The sequence below is a fragment of the Staurois parvus genome, unplaced genomic scaffold (genome assembly GCF_062004578.1).
Source record: "Staurois parvus isolate SC_StPar_1 unplaced genomic scaffold, SC_StPar_1.0 ptg000232l, whole genome shotgun sequence".
NCBI lineage: Eukaryota > Metazoa > Chordata > Amphibia > Anura > Ranidae > Staurois > Staurois parvus.
Window position 1 is genome coordinate 9,013,324 of NW_028318028.1, and position 13,593 is coordinate 9,026,916.

A 13,593-nucleotide genomic window follows, 5' to 3' on the forward strand; every position below is an offset into this window, starting at 1 on the left:
GACTATGGAGATTACAATTTTTAAGACTGACAACACTAAGCCACTGTCTTGCAATTAGCAACAGTGTTGTCAGCCTGCCATGTTCACTATTTCATTTGGCTGTTGGGCTGCCTATCTGACAAACAGTCGGGTGCCCACACTTAAGATGCTGGCGCCGAGGACAGAGGACGGCCAGTCGGTGCACCCGGCTGTGGTGAACAGCTGTTCTTTAAAATTTAGCAGCTACAGTTTTTGTAGATGCTGCCTTTTATTTTTTTCATCAGAGACTGGAGCCCCACTTTAAGCTCTTAGTCGGAACAGTCCCACTGGTTTAACCACATTGCAACATCGCTCTCAATCCCATCTGACTTCCCGCCAGGGGCATAAAGAGCTCTGAGCACATGTGGAACATGATCTGCATCTCCTGCTGGGTGCCCCAGGTCCTAACACTGTGACCACCCACATTTTTCTTTTAAAGATAAAGGTTGTACTGCCAGGAAGGAGTTTAAACTTCTTCATTCACACATTTGTGATCCCCAAAGAGAGAGCAATCCAGCATCTGTACGGACATCTCAGTATAACAGCGTTTATTTAGATTGTAAGTATGAGGACTGGAGGGGTGCAAACTACTGAACCCCAAGAGGCATGATGATGCTATGACTTTGTGTTTCATCTTATAATTCTAGTCGGTGCCAGTAATTAAACTACAGCGTACCTGTCACTACGCCAGAGGAGAAGACATTTTAAGGAAGGTAAGATTATTATATAATAATCAGTTTTCCATTTTACAAGATCAATTTCAGAATTACCATTTTCAGACAGTTAATTAGCATGCCAAGCCATTGGAGATTGGATTAGAACTCATATCTGTTTTTAATGCTATCTGGGGCTCCACTTTCATTACTCAAGAAGTGGCAGAAAATCTGTAACAGAAATAAACATCTGACAGAGGTCCTAGCCTTCCTCTAATTTTCTAAAAGAAAAGCATATTTATATGTAATTTGGGAAATCCCCCCACTTCCTGCTTGGTACAAAGTATGTAGAAGAACAGGAAGTGAAGGTAAATCTTTCAAACACTTGATAGGGGTTCTAACCCCTTCCCACTCTACCCAGATGAAGATGGAAAGGCTGAACATACACTTTAAGAGTTGATGAGCTGTGCGTAAAAATAATGTAATTTTTTTTATAAGCCTGCATGAGCTTGATAGCTGTATTATTTTGATGTGCATATATGTATAGATCTAGAGGCCCAACAATTGTCTGATTCTGAGGGCTTAATAGACATGAAAAAAATAAAAGTATAATATTTTAGTAACCGACTCTACACCCTGTTCAATTAATTATTATGCTGTTTTATTAAAATTCAGCCTCTTTTGTAAGATTGATTGATCTTTCAATCAATATTTTTTTCCTTATGTTTTCCTTCCCTATACTAACCACATGCCAGAAGAGCACTAAAACCCAGAAGCAGAGACTTAAATAGATCCTGCTGACCCAAGATGGCCACCAAGGGTCCAGGAAACAATATAGAAATGTTGTTTCTCTTGGACTTCCTCTCCGGGGTGAGGAGCTCCTTGGGTTGAGCACCACCTGCAGTGGACAAAACAAACCGCACCTGCCCACAACCTTCTTCAGAAATGTGTGACAATTGACTTTTCGGATCCAGAGTACTAGAGAATGCTCAGTACTGATTAGAGCGCAACAGTCCCGAATGTGTCAGTTCCTTTGCATGAGTGGGGTATGTTGTGAAGGAAGGTTCCTGTATTCTAAATGACACCTTCCTTTCAGAAATACTTACCCCCCCCCCTTCCTGTGTGCACACAAAACAGGACCCACCTGTCCTAGTGTAAGCTGTTTGTCACATTATTAGGGTTGTTTGTTGTACACCTGTGTATTTTTCATAACACTATGTTATAAGGTTTTATAAAATGGGAATATATTTTTAGTTTCATAGTCTGCAGTTCTTCATCTCAATAAAAAAAAGAACAGTTGTGACTTCTCGTAATATTGTCTTAAACTTTCGCAACTCTGGACCTCTTGCTGCAATTGACATGAACACAATCAACAAGTGTTTGAGGCCACAGTGTTTTACGTTTGCACTGCAGTAATACAATTAAATGTACTTTACTACAATGCATGATACTAATTGTGCTGTGTTATGTGTATAGATTGGGTAAGGTGGGCTGTACAGGGGTCCCATGTTAGCGAAGGCATTAGCCATGTGGTTTTCTTGACCTTCATTTTTGTGTTGTTATTATATCACACATCCACACCTAATGAAGCCTTGATCTAACCACTTCAGTCTCTACAGCGTACCCATACATTACCAGGTTGAAGGGGTTATACCAGGATGATGCCTACAGATGCAGGAATCATCCCAGGATCTTTTTTTCAACTGGTGTTGAGCTTAAATGTAAAAGCAATCATAGCGGTATCTGCTTCCCGCCCGCAGCTCTCCAGTCATTGTCTTTCTGGGCTCTCCCATCCCACTGGGGAGCCCAGGACTGAAGCCGATGGTTCTACCAACTTACCATAGAGGTGGACAGGGACTGGATCTTCCCCAATCATCTCTATGGTATAAAAAAAAATGGAAGTAATGAGTATTTTGTCACTTCAAGTTTTGGTCTGATGTAAAGTTACCGGCTTGTAAAAGCATCTGATCAAACCAATCTTGGTTTGATCAGATGCTTTTAGGGGCACAGGAGAGATCTAGGGTTTAATAGACCCCCGATTTCTCAGTAAAGAGTGCCTGTCACTGCCCATGCTATCACAAGGAATGTTGTTCATCCCTTGTGATAGCAATAAAAGTAATTAAAAAAATGAAAGTTACATTGTAGAAAAAAAATTCAAATAAATAATATCAAAAACATTTTTTAAAATGCCCCTCCCTCCCCCATTCTACCATGCTTACATGCAAAGATGAACACACGCGTCGGTCACGTAAATGGCGATCGCACTACAAATGTGAGATATCACCACAAACATCAGAGCAAGTGCAATAATTCTGGCACTAGACCTCCTAAGTAACTCTAAAGCTGGCCATACAATATATCATTTTCTTGTTCAATTTCCTTTAGATTTGCCTTCAGCTATGTAGTGCAAGAGCCTGCCTGACTGCATACAAATTGAAAGTGTTTAGATTTTACCTCATATTATATGGTTTTGGTAAAGCTAAAGGAAAATTGTACAAGAAAATTGTATAATGTATGTCCAGCCTAACTGGTAGCCTGTAAGGACTTTAAAAGTGTTACCCATGGAGATGTTTTAAAGTGTTTCTAAACCCACAACAGTAATGTCAATTTGTATATGCAGTAAAGCATGCTTGATATACTCACTGTGGGACCTAAGGGGTTAATCTTCTGCATTGTGAAAAAGTGCTGTTTGATCCTGCCTTCTTTGATTCTCCCCGTCTTATAGTGCCCCCCCCTCTTAGCTCCTGATAAGACAAATCATATTCTGCACATGCTCAGTTTGGTGTATTGCTGGAGAGGTTTTTTGCTTTCCCTTGGGAGAGTGCATGTGATCAGCACAGGGTTATTCAGCACTGTCCAGACAGAGGTCAGGGGTTCTGCATCCTCCTAGAGCAGAAAGAAAACTCCTACACACTTTAATCAGTGCTCTGCTAAACACTGATAGAAGTCACAAGACTGCTCTAACTGCTGATGAGAAAAGGCATTTAGCAGTTTATATTTACTAAAATAATTGCACTTAAATGTTCTGTGTACTGTGAGAGAGCAGATATAGTGAATGCAGGTCCTGGGTTTAGAAACACTTTAAGTATCGTAGTTTGTCGCCATTCCACAAGTGTGCACAGTTTTAAAGCATGACATTTTAGGTATCTATTTAATCATCATAATATCATCTTTTATATTCTACCAAATGTTTAATGAATTTTAATGAACAAAAACACAATACAATTCCCAAAGTGTATATTTTCCCAAAAAATTGCATTTGAAAAATTGTTGCGCAGATACCTTGTGACATAAAAAATTGCAACACCCACCATTTTATTCTCTGGGGTCTCTGCTTAATAAACATGGGGCTTCTAGGTAATTTTCTAGCAAAATAGAAATAGAATAGAATTTTTACATATAGTTGAGTGTCAGAAAAGGGTTGGGGCTAAAGTGGTTAAGGTGAAACATGTTAGGCATTAAGTTATTTTGGGGAATTTTTTGAGCTCTTTTTATTTGGTATATTTTTGGAGGGAGAACTAATGAGTAATATTACTTTAGTTATTAGATTCTGGAGATCAGAATGAGTTCTAGAGAACAATGTCAGAACTCCGTAGAAATTGGATGTAAGTAAAGATAGTTTCCTCTAATGTAGTTTTGCTCCCCCTGTAGATATTAAGCCATGTGAGTAATTTCAAATAATTTTGGTTATATTTTTGTAAAATTTTGTAATAAAAGTTGTATTTCAAGCCCGCTGTGACCATCCGGCCGGGTTCTGTCGGACCAGCTTCCATACACATGGGCCCAATGGCAGCCGGTTTCTATTGAACTGGTCAATGCCACTCGACACTCGGCCCTTGTGTACTAGATTGGAGTGCAATAGATTGGATTGCAGTACATTTAGTGTTTTTTCCCCATGTAACAGGTTACCTTTGGATCCTGCCAGAAATCTGCTATTTTTCCACTTCCTTTATTGCAGGTTTGTTTTGTAGTGAACTTGCACAGCAGAATTGTATAGAGAGCAGTCCTGTACCACTCCAGGTGAATCACCAAGTATCTTTCACTGCAGGCGTTCCAGTCCAGCGGGTGCTCACACAGCTCATCTGCCGACCAACATATAAAGAAGAATTCTGGAATCTGCTGCACTCCTCGGTATCTTTATTAGGAAACAGTCAATAAAATCCACACATATACTACGGTGAAAGCCAAATTGCCTCTCTGTGGACAAGGTAATCTTGGGACATATAGATTTAAATAGACTTTAACCACTTGAGTATTTCATACATAGAAGATGCATCCTAAAAACTCCAGAAAAGTATATAAGATGTGGCTCTTACCTTCAGCTCCTCTCCCCCTGCCACCATTTAATCTGTCACTATAAACAGAAATTACCTGCTGTCAAAAAAAACAGTCGGGAATTGCTTTGTATTTTATAATAGGAGCAGCTGTCAAACTGCAGCCAATGCTTTGAAAACTGACTCTTGCAGATAGTTAACAAGTGTTAATGAGTAATACAATGTAAAGCCTGGTACACGCTACTAGTTTTTTTTTTTTATTCAACCTAGAGGGCTGAACAAAAAAACCTGACAGCTCAGGAGGAGCAGGTGTACTAACTCTCCAATGTTAGTACAAGTGATCTTCCCTACTGTGCTATTGTGTTCCCCCCACCAGAACACTCCAATCAGAGTGAGAGCACTGATTGGGAACCAATTGGTAGACCTTTTTTCGGTCATGAGCCTTCGGTCGGCCGGCTGGCTTCTACCGGACCAGCTGCCACAAACATGGGCCAAATGTCAGCCAGTTTCTATTGAACCGGTCGATGCCACCCAACACTCGGCCCTTGTGTAGTAGGCTTTACAATGTATTGTTACATTATATTTACTATACATACTATACATATGTAGATCAAAGGTATGATATCTTATTTAATCCTGGTCAGCCTAATTAATTCCTTCTGCCACTTCTCCCCTTAACTAATATTTTTCTTAAAATTTTTTTTTTCTTTTTCTTTCATTTTGTTTAACAATTTCCCGACTGCCCTATAAACTGCTACAGGGTGGGCATTCTGTGCAAAATCATATATATATATATATATATATATATATATATACAGGTGAAACTCGAAAAATTACAATATCGTGCAAAAGTTCATTTATTTCAGTAATGCAACTTAAAAGGTGAACTAATATATGAGATACAAGTGAAATGGTATAATAAGTGAGCGCTTTTCAAATAAATCAGCTAGGCACACAGGATAACCAATAACAATCCTCACAAAGACATATGTAAAAAAGTGCAGCGCTAAAATAAAAATAAAATAAAAATAAAACATCAACAGTAGAATCCAGTGATAAATTACTAAAATATAATAATAATAGTCCCAATGGAGGTAAAATAAAGTGAGAAATGCACACTAACCAGATGTGCACATTAAATGTGCAGTGTAGATATCCTACAGTTCAGCAAGTGGTCATCTGGGTGGTAAAGATAGGTAGGTTCCCTCAGGCAAAATGGATTCACGGATAGCATATAGTTGGTAAAAAGTTCCCTTTAAGGGTAAACCAGGCACAGCTCCATCAAAGGGTAAGACTCATTCACTGGGTAGAGCGGGTTAAGGTGTCTAAAAAAGATGCTCCCCACAAGGGGTCAAGAAAAGAAGGTGCCCATAGTGATGTATTGTTTGATAAACAGCATTTTTTAACAGCATGTGACAGTAGCAGAGGATGCATCCAATAAAATTGCAGTGTACAAAGGACTAACCGTCCTGAAAGGAATATTGGCCACCGGAGCTCCACGATGCTCTGACGGCGAGACGTCACGGCGTACGTAGGCTCCTTTCAGAAAATTAGAATATTACATGCAATCAATAAAACAAGGATTGTACATAGAACAATATCGGACCTCTGAAAAGTGTAAGCATGCATATGTACTCAGTACTTGGTTTGGGCCCCTTTTGCAGCAATTACTGCCTCAGTGCGGCGTGGCATGGAAGCTATCAGCCTGTGGCACTGCTGAGGTGTTATGGAAGACCAGGATGCTTCAATAGCGGCCTTCAGCTCTTCTGCATTGTTCGGTCTCATGTCTCATCTTTCTCTTGGCAATGCCCCATAGATTCTCTATGGGGTTCAGGTCAGGCAAGTTTGCTGGCCAATCAAGCACAGTAATCCCACGGTCATTGAACCAGGTTTTGGTGTTTTTGGCAGTGTGGGCAGGTGCCAACTCCTGCTGGAAAATGAAGTCAGCATCCCCATAAAGCTCGTCTACGGAAGGAAGCATGAAGTGCTCCAAAATCTCCTGGTAGATGGCTGTGTTGACCCTGGACTTAATGAAGCACAGTGGACCAACACCAGCGGATGACATGGCTCCCCAAATCAACACAGACTGTGGAAACTTCACACTGGACCTCAAGCATCTTGCAGTGTGTGCCTCTCCATTCTTCCTCCATACTCTGGATCCTTGGTTTCCAAATGAGATGCAAAAGTTGCTCTCATCAGAAAAAAGGACTTTGGACCACTGAGCAACAGACCAGGTCTGTTTTTCTTTAGCCCAGGTAAGACGCTCCTGACGTTGTTTGTTTATCAGGAGCGGATGGCCAGGATCCATCTGTGTGTGGTGGCTCTTGATGCACTGACTCCAGCCTCAGTCCACTCCTTGTGAAAGTCCACAACACTTTTGAATGGCCTTTTTCTGACAATCCTCTCCAGGCTGCGGTCATCCCTGCTGCTTGTGCACCTTTTTCTTTTACACTTTTCCCTTCCACATAACTTTCTATTAATGTGCTTTGATACAGCACTTTGGGAACATCCAACTTTTTTTGCAATTACCTTTTGAGGCTTTCCCTCCTTATGGAGGGTGTCAATGATGGTTTTCTGCACAACTGTCAGGTCAGCAGTCTTTCCCATGATTGTGATTCCTACTGAACCAGACTGAGAGACCATTTAAAGGCTCAGGAACCCTTTGCAGGTGTTATGGCTTAATTAGCTGATTAGAGTGGGACACTTTGAGCCGAGAATATTGCACCTTTTCACAATATTCTAATTTTCTGAGATTGTGGATTTGGGGTTTTCATGAGCTGTAAGCCATAATCATCACAATTATGACAAATCACAGCTTGAACTATCTTGCTTTGCATTTAATGAGTCTCATATATTAGTTTCACCTTTTAAGTTGCATTACTGAAATGAATGAACGTTTGCACGATATTCTAATTTTTTGAGTTTCACCTGTATATATTACACTTACTGGCGCAGGCGGCGTCCACCCCTGGCACACTGCTTCCGCTGTGATTAGTCACAGGAGAAGCTGATCAACAGGTGCCGGCCAATAGATGAGTGCCACTACCCACTGATCGATGAGGAGAGTGACAGGACACTACTCGGCCTATGTAAACAAGGCAGTGCTGTATCCTGTGAGCGGTGATCTGCTGACAGATTGCCTATTAAAATCACCTTACTGTGTACACAAAATACTGGCTAGACACACAGTTAACCCTTTGATCGCCCAGATGTGTAACCCCTTCCCAGCCAGTGTCATTAATACAGGGGCAGCATATATTTTTAGCACTAATCACTGTATTAGTGTCACTGGTTCCCACAAAGTGTCAGTTAGTGTCAGATTGTCCGCCACAATATCACAGTCCCTCTATAAGTCGCTGATCACCACCATTACTAGTATATAAAAAATTCCAGTGTATATATACCATAGTTTGTAGATGCTATAACTTTTGTGCAAACTAATCAATATATGCCTCTTGGGATTTGTTTTGTACCAGCAATATGTAGCAGAATACATATTTGCCTAAATTTATGAAGTAATATGATTTTTTACAGCAAAAGGTAAAAAAATGTGTTGCATGACTGCGCAAATGTTAGTTAAAGTAATGTCATTCCATATTCCAAAAAATGGCCTGGGCATGAAGGGGGTTAAATCTTCTGGAGGTCAAAAGGTTAATAATATTATTTCTATGTTGTGGGAAAAATTATGCAAAATTGCCTTTTTTCTTTTTCCAATAACTTTGCTAGGTTCTGTACTAGAAGCAATATTTCAGTGTCATTTTAAACAGGAAAATATTGTACACTTTTTATTTTCAGTAAAAGTCCTATTTTTAAAATGAATTCCGGTCATAATAGAAAAAAAAAAAAAAAATATATATATATATATATATATATATATATAAAAAATTTTATTATTATTATTATATTATTATTATTATTATTTTTTTTTACATTCTTTGTTGATATACTCCATACAAAATAAAACAAGTTTTGCAAGACAATATTGCGAAAAGAAAAAGTCTAGTTTGTTCCCCAAACTATGTATGTAATACTTTGTTATCGGAAGTTAAGAAAAAAGTATCGGGAAATAAACAGGATCATAGTGGAAATGTAAAAATTACTCTGATCTATAATGGGTGTCAAGGAGCCAGAGCCGATGTGGCTAAGTAAAAGAGAATAAAATTAAAGCCAAACTCAGCTAACATTTTTTTTTGGTGTTACAGCAACTGTACTCTTTTCTTCTAAAAAAAAAGTTTAAACCAGAGAGAAAAAAATGTTGCAAAGTAAGCATCCCTAGCAGTATTTGTCACAAAGCATGTAACAGCTTTTGCTGGATTATTTGGCCTGTTACAGAAAGTGAAAATATAATGTATCTGCTGAAAGGATCAACAGTTAATACAATTAATACAACACTGAGACTTGGAAAAATAACAAATGCTGTTAAAGTGGAACTTAACCCCTTTTATACTTGAGGCCTGGTTCAATCGGGGTGTACTATACAGTACGCTCATTAAGGGCTGTGTTTACCTGCACGGGGATGCAGAAGTGTTCCCTACATCCCCTTGCAGACAGTCCCATTGATGCCAATTGGGACACAGCGGCTTAATGAACATAGCTCCTATTCCTATTATGACCTCCGTTTGGGTGCCGATGTCTTTTCCCGAATGCAGACGATGTGAGATTGGAGACACACTCCCACGTGCACCAGTCCCCAAATGGATGTCACATTGGGAGCAGTGGTTATATTTGTGGTTATATTTGTGCAGCTGCTATTAAAATCAATGGGACTGCCTGCATGGGGATGCAGAGAAAAACCTGTGCATCCCCCCCCAGGTAAACCTGGCCCTGCATGGGTGTATGATATAGTTTGCCGCATGTGAACGAAGTCTTGCAGCCAAAGAAGTTGCCATCTTAGCCTCTGATCTGCAGTTGCCATGATGCTACACATGTGATCAGTGATGACACCAGCCATTTGATGGTTTGACAGTTTAGCTGAGAGCAAATGTGACAGTTATCATTGGCCACAGCATGCCTTGAATGTAACTGATTGGGGAAACAGTTGAACTGATGGCTTTAGTTCTGCTTTAGGGCTCATTCACACCATGGTGCAGAACTGTCCATTTTTCTGCCCGCATTCTGCAAGCGCACAACTAAATCTTTTGCTGTCTATGTACCCTGTTAACACCACAACACTAGTATGACATGCAGATTTTTTATGCACAGGAATCTGCAACGTGTATAAAACTCATTGGAGAGCGCATGAAAACTGATGTAAACTGATGTCTCTGCAAGTGAAATCTGTGCGTCAGTTTCCATCAGCTTTTCTGCACACACAGATTTCACTTGCAGAGACATCAGTTTACATCAGATTTCATGCACTCTTCAATGAGTTTTATACACATTGCAGATTCCTGTGCATAAAAAATCTGCATGTGATACTAGTGTTGTGGTGTGCACAGGGCACATAGAGAACAATTGATTTTGTTGTGCCCTTGCAGAACACGGGCAGAAAAACTGACATCTCTGCAGCATGGTGTGAACGAGCCCATAAATAATTTTTGCACGAAGTTATATTTAACCACAGCTCTGTGTCCAGGCCATTTTTTGCTATTTAGCACTGTACTACTTTAACTGGTAAAATGTTTTTAAAACCCAATATTTTTTACTTTCTGTTCTTAAAAAAATCTAATTTCTTCATAAATTTAGGCCAAAATCTGCTACATGTCTTTGGTTAAAAGAAAATCCCAATAAGTGTATATTGGTACTACTAATGGTGGTGATCAGTAACTTATAGTGGGACTGTGATAGTGCGGCAGGGAATCTAACACTAACTGACATTGGGTGGGACCTGACTAATTGTCACTGACATCATCAGTGACAGTAAAACAGTGATCAGTGATAATACTATACACTGTCACTGTACTAATGACATGGGCTTGCATTTTGGGTAATCAAGGGGTTAAATGTGTGAATAACAAGTGTTAATTTGTGTAAATGTGTGTTTTTATCCAATATCTCTTTGTTTCTTCTCTCTGCTTTGCAGTGAGAAGAAACAGAGACATTGTTCTCTCTGTAAAGAGTCCTGTGTTGATTGTCTCTGGGCTGTGATAGGACACAGCTGATCAAGAGGTCCCGGCCATGAACCATTGGCCGGGACCTGCTAACAAACTCCTGCTCTGTACAATCACAGTGGGAGTGCGAGCGCACCCTGTACCTGGAGTGGGCTAGCATCTTACAGGTACGTCTCTGTGCCCGTACGGGCTGCCCATCCGCAGTACATTGTAGGCGCGTGGTCCACAGGGGGTTAAAATGCTTTTGACACATGGTACCAGATAATCCACTGTTTTGTGAGCTCTTGTGTTCTACACCAGAACAGTGCTAACACATGAGGTGTGATAATATGCATTGCAGTAACAATGACAATAACACACATTACTGCCATGCACTGGAACAGAGAAGTTTAAATAGGCTCCTAGGGCTCATTAAGACTCCTCTGTTTGCACACGTTACTGCAATGTACATTAACACACATTGCACACATCTCCAACACATGAATGTTGCGGCGCACCACAACTTCCACAAAGTTACAGATCCATCTGTACTCTGTGTTTTTGGTGTTTCATGTGAAAAATATGAACACTGGCACTGTCAGTAAAGGTGAGCATAATAAAGGCAGAATGAAGGTTAAGAAGAATTTTGTTTTCATTTTTCTATTTGATGTCTTATGAAAACCACTTAGAATATCATCATTTTTTTTGGTCTCCTTTTTCAGATCATGGCTTCCAGAATGTTTCCAAAATCCTCCATTCTCATGATATTTGCAGTTGTTTTGAGCCTCACCCACACGTCCTTATGTCAAGACTGGAAAACTTTTCAGAAGAAGCACTTAACCGACTCCCTGGATGTTGACTGCAATAATGACATGAGAGGAGCCTTGTTCAACTGCAAGGCACGGAACACCTTTATCTTATCAAGTCCTGATCCAGTGAAGACCCTCTGTAGAGGAATTTTAGGCGTCAAAGATGTATTAAGTCTTGCAGAGTTTACACTCATTGATTGCATTGCAGTAAAGTCTTGCAAGTATAAAGCCAAAAAATCAGAAAATGTCATTTGCATAACATGCGAGAATCAACGTCCTGTACACTTAGTCAATGTGGGGAGCTGCTGAAATCCAGCTTAAGTTTTAGGTTTAACAGGGATGTGATAAACAGCTGCAAGAAAACATATTAGGGTGGATTTATTAAAGGCAAATAGACTGTGCACTTTGGGAATGCAGTTGCACACATTTTTCTCCAGAGCTTAGTGAATACAGTGAAGCTCTGCTTATTTCCATCATCCAATCATTGTTTTTATTGATTTGGTGTTTTTTTTCAAAGTGTATCTTCTCCACATTCAACTGTTCTATTTGCCTTTATTAAATCCACCCCAATGTGTTTTCTTGCAGCTGTTTAACACATCCCTTTTATCTACTCTATTATTTCTGAGCAGAGGCCAAATCTAAGGCAACAAAAAACTTTACCTGGAAATTCATTTTATATTAATTGAAGATTATCTTTCTTTCATCTCCTGAAATATTGTAACCAAAACTAAACACATATCAACTCAGTATTACACACACTGGCTGTGTTGGGTGTGTCTTTGGATACACACAGCCCAGCGCAGGAGAGCATCAGGGGCACTAGTAAGAAAAACAAGCGGATAGCACCATAGAGGAACTCCAGAAGATGAGTTAAGGGGCCAATCTGTGCTGTACCATTCCGTAAACAAAGTAGGTAAGTATAACATGTCTGTTATTTTGATTTAAAAAAACAAAAATTAACTTTACAGTCACTTTAACCACTTCAATACCGGGCACTTTCACCCCCTTTCCTGCCCCGACTAATTTTCAGCTTTCGGTGCTGTTGCACTTTGCATGACAACTGTGTGGTCATCCAACACTGTACCCATTTGCTTTCTTTTGGTGGTATTTAATCATCACTGCTTTCTTTTATTTCCTGCTGAATAAACAAAAAAAGTTTGAAAAAAATGCAGTTTTCTCTGTTTCTGTTATAACATTTTGCAAATAAATAATCTTTATTCATAAATTTAGGCAAAAATGTATTCTACGTTTCTTTGGTGAAAATAACCCAAATCAGTGTTTATTATTTAGTCTGTAAGAAAGTTATAGAGTCTACAAACTATGGCATATATCTTAAAATCGATCAATCCTGATGTACTGATGGCCTCATTTCTTGATGGATCTCATTTCTTGAGGCCCAAATTTGTCAGGACAATACAAATATCCCCCAAATGAACCCTTTTAAGAAATTAGACAGTTCAAGGTGTTTAGTAAGAGGCATAGCGAGTTTTTTGAAGTGATAATTTTTTTCAGAAATAAACAAACATTTTTCTCACAATCAGGGGTGGACTGACCAATCGAGCACTCGGGCACTGCCTGAGGGCCTGGGGTCAGTAGGGGGCCCCATGAGATGCCCCTGGTACCTTTCATTGGCTTTTTCATAGGCTTTTTTGCGTGTGGGTGAGGACACATGATCCCTTATTGCCCGGGGGCCCCATGAGTTGTCAGTCCGCCCCTGGTCACAATTCACATTCTTTTTTACATACTGTCACTATTGCAGTACAATGTCATCATATAATTGGTGTGGCATTGATCAGGGACACTGACTGAT

General features: G+C 39.8%; 1 long non-coding RNA gene across 1 annotated transcript; it reads left to right on the plus strand.

The window, feature by feature from the left end:
* The first annotated feature begins 425 nt into the window (after positions 1-425).
* On the plus strand, positions 426-12,950 carry LOC149460352 (uncharacterized). The gene is made up of 4 exons (XR_016313097.1): positions 426-577; positions 666-731; positions 4,720-4,879; positions 11,697-12,950. It is a non-coding gene; the product is annotated as an uncharacterized LOC149460352 (long non-coding RNA).
* The last annotated feature ends 643 nt before the right edge of the window (positions 12,951-13,593 follow it).